The sequence below is a fragment of the Echinops telfairi genome, unplaced genomic scaffold (assembly GCF_000313985.2).
Source record: "Echinops telfairi isolate 266 unplaced genomic scaffold, ASM31398v2 ScPeMD7_7469;HRSCAF=8507_0, whole genome shotgun sequence".
Taxonomy (NCBI): Eukaryota; Metazoa; Chordata; class Mammalia; order Afrosoricida; family Tenrecidae; genus Echinops; species Echinops telfairi.
In genome coordinates this window covers 65210965-65214518 of record NW_022111372.1, presented here as the reverse complement: position 1 = coordinate 65214518, position 3554 = coordinate 65210965, and the positions used below count along the sequence as shown (strand labels likewise).

Below are 3554 nucleotides of genomic sequence, written 5' to 3'. Positions count from 1 at the left end.
ATGGTGTATTTTAAGCAGACAAAATACTTAAGCAGGCAAAATCTTATTTGTTGTTGGGTGCTATCAAGATCAGATAAAGGCCTTATTACTAAAATCTATAATATTCTGCTAGCTTCCAAAAAGAAAAAAAGGTAATTGCCCACTTGAGAGGTGGGCAAAGAACTTGAACAGAAGTTTCACAGAGGCAGAAATCTGTATGGCCAACAAACATATGACAAAATGTTCTTGATCTTTAGCCATAAGAGAAATGCAAATTAAAACAACAGTGAGGTACCACCTAACACCCTCAAAGGTAGGCCAATTCAAAAAATCAGAAAGCAAGTGTTGGAGGGTCTGGGGTCTTAAAAACTTGAAGGTAAACAAGCAACCATCTAGCTCAGAAGGAACAAAGGCCACATGGAAGAACACATCCGCCTGTGTGAGCACGAGGTGCCAAAGGGATCAGTTATCTGGCGTCAAAGAACAAAAAATCATATCATTGTGTGCTCACCTCCATGATACGATTGCTGAAGACAAATGGGTGCATGAGCAAATGTGGTGAAGAAAGCTGATGGTGCCCGGCTATCAAAAGGTATAGCATCTGGGGTCTCAAAGCCTTGAAGGTAAACAAGCAGCCATCTAACTCAGAAGCAACAAAGCCCACATGGAAGAAGCACACCAGCCTGTATGATCACGAGGTGTCGAAGGGATCAGGTATAAGGCATCATCAGAACAAAAAATCTTACCATAGTGAATGAGGGGGGAGTTGGGAGTGGAGACCCAAAGCCCATTACATTAGTAGGCCACTGGAGATCCCCTTGCAGAGGGGTCTCGGGGAGAAGAAGAGCCAGTCAGGGTGCAATGTAACAACGATGAGAAATACAACTTTCCTCTAGTTCCTAAATGTTTCCTCCCCGCTCCCACTACCATGACTCGAATTCGACCTTGCAAGTCTGGCTAGACCAGAGGATGTACACTGGTGCAGATAGAAACTGGAAACACAGGGAATCCAGGGCAGATGATCCCTTCAGGACCAGTGGTGTGAATGGTGATACAGGTAGGGTAGAGGAAGAGTGGGTTGGAAAGAGGGAACCGATTACAAGGATCTATATGTGACCTCCTCCTTGGGAGATGGACAACAGAAAAGTGGGTGAAGGGAGACGTCAGACAGAGCAAGATATGACAAAATAATAATTTATAAATTATGAAGGGCTCTTGAGGGAGGGGGCAGGGTAAAGGGTGGGGTAAAATGAGGACGTGATGCCGGGGGCTTAAGTGGAGACCAATTGTTTTGAGAATGATGAGGGCAATGATAAGAGTCATATGAGCCCCTAATAAAACTATTAAAAAAAAGATAATTTTGACTCATACTGAGCCATGCTCGACAGAACGAAATGCTGACCGGTCCTGTGCCACCATCAGATATACTGCTAGCTTTGACCTCATTGCTGTAGCCATTTTGTCAATACTGCTTGTTGAGTGTCTTCCTCTCTTTTTGCTGACCCTCTACTTTACCAATGTTAATGTCATCCTTTATGAATGAACCCCTCCTGACAACATGTTCAAAGTTCTTGAGACAATGTCTCATTATTCTTGCAGCCTAAGAACATTCTGCCTTTACCTATGCATTTCCAAGACAGATTTATCTGTTCTCTAGTCATCGTGGTGAAAGGGAAGTGAATTATTTAATGTGTGTCCTTTGGAAAAATTTGCTAATTTCCAGCAAAGTTAAGATTATGCTATATTTCTAGCATTTGGTTACTAGATGACTAACTCTGTTACCCTCTCTGTCATTGCACTGTGAGAGTTTTAGTCTTTGGTCCCGATCAATACATGCTCCATGTCATTCTCACTTTTAGAAGAAGTGTTTGTCAAGTAGTTTTTTTCAGTGTACAGGGGAATTGTACAGAAATGACAGTCTGCATTCATGATGTAGAAGTTACTTTAGAGTCAAAAGGAAATTTGACCTCATATCATAGTATGTCAATTGTCTGTCGGTATGTGATACTATGGTGTCTTGTGTATTGCTATGATCCTGGAATCTATGTCACTGGTATGTCAAATGCCAAACAGTTCATCCAAAGTCAACAGCTATATCAGAGCTTCCAAACTAAGAGCATACTTGGCTCCCCACTTCGGAAGAAGTCCCTGGAAAATTATGCACAGCTTGAAAACTTGTCAGATACTGCGGGCCTAATGAATGGAAGCAGAACATTGTTGGAGATTATGCCAGAGGATGGACACCCACGGGTCTAAGCACATTCAAATTGTGACTGAGGAGGAGCTAATGACTCTGTGGAGTCCACCCTGGTGATGTGAGGGGATGAAATCTCTTTGAGTGGAGCTTTTACATTCTTCATTTGCTGATCGGCATGACTCATGATAAGAAGAAGTGGCGGCAAAAATCTACTAATGCTTAGAATTTGTAATGTGCCAAGTATGAATCTAAGAAAATTTGAAGTAATCAAAAATGAAAGGGAAATCATAAAGGTCAATATGTTAGACATTAAGGAGCTGAAATGGACTGGAATTTGCATTTTGAATCAGAAAATCATATGATTTACTATGTCAGGAATAACAAAATGAAGAGGGATGGCCTGACATTCATTGACAAAAGTACATTGCTAAATCCATCATGAAGTACAAGATGTCTGTGCTAGGATTATACCTAACTACCTTCAAGGACATCCAATCAATAAAACCATTATTCCAATGTATCCACCAACCACAAAAACTAGTGATGAAAAACATTGAAGAATACTACAGCAACCAAAATATGACCTTGACATTCTCTCACTTGAATGTTGAGGATATCTGAAGAACACCTTTGGTGCTTTGTACACTAATGATTGAAAACCTGATGAGCCATGTGCTGACCCCTGCAATTTCCCCAAATGTGGGAAACTGGACTGCATAATTTGTGGTAGTGGGGGACGGCATCTGCGCTCTCCCCTGACCAAAAATAAAAAAGAAAGAAAACCTGATGAGCTGTGGGAGGACATCACGAATATAACTGATGAAGAAGCAAAAAGTCATTACAAAGACAGGAAAGAAAGTAAAGATCAAAGTAGATGTTAGAAGAGGCTCTGAAACTTGCATTTATTCTTCAAATAACTAAAGAAAATGGATGAAACGATTGAGTCAAAAAGCTGAATAGAAGTTTTCAAAGGGCAGCTGAAGAAGACAAAATAATATATTATAATTAAATATATAAAGATGCAGAATTAGAAAACCAAAGGGAAGGACATGCCTAGCATATTCAAAATGAAGGAACTGAAGAAAAAGTAAATCCTTGAGTTTCACTATTGAAAGATCCTAAGGGATATAGTGGTGAATGTTTACCCGTTGGGCTGGGATATGTATGGTCAATAGTTGAAACATCAAGCAATTCTGCAGGAAGAAAAGACTGAGCTTGCTCCTCCTATAATCAGTTACAGTCAAGGAAACCCACACAGGTCTCTAGGAGTCAGCAATGACTTAATGCATGTGAGTTTGTTTTTTGGAGGAATCGATAGGATACAATTTGGAATATTTCTACTAGTTGCTGAAGCACTGGAAGCACTCAGTCTATGCCA

General features: G+C 40.5%; 1 non-coding gene across 1 annotated transcript; it reads left to right on the top strand.

Annotated features, from left to right (window-relative positions):
- The first annotated feature begins 2772 nt into the window (after nucleotides 1–2772).
- Nucleotides 2773–2934, top strand: LOC115873695. Its single transcript, XR_004048575.1, has one exon. It is a non-coding gene; the product is annotated as a U1 spliceosomal RNA (small nuclear RNA).
- The last annotated feature ends 620 nt before the right edge of the window (nucleotides 2935–3554 follow it).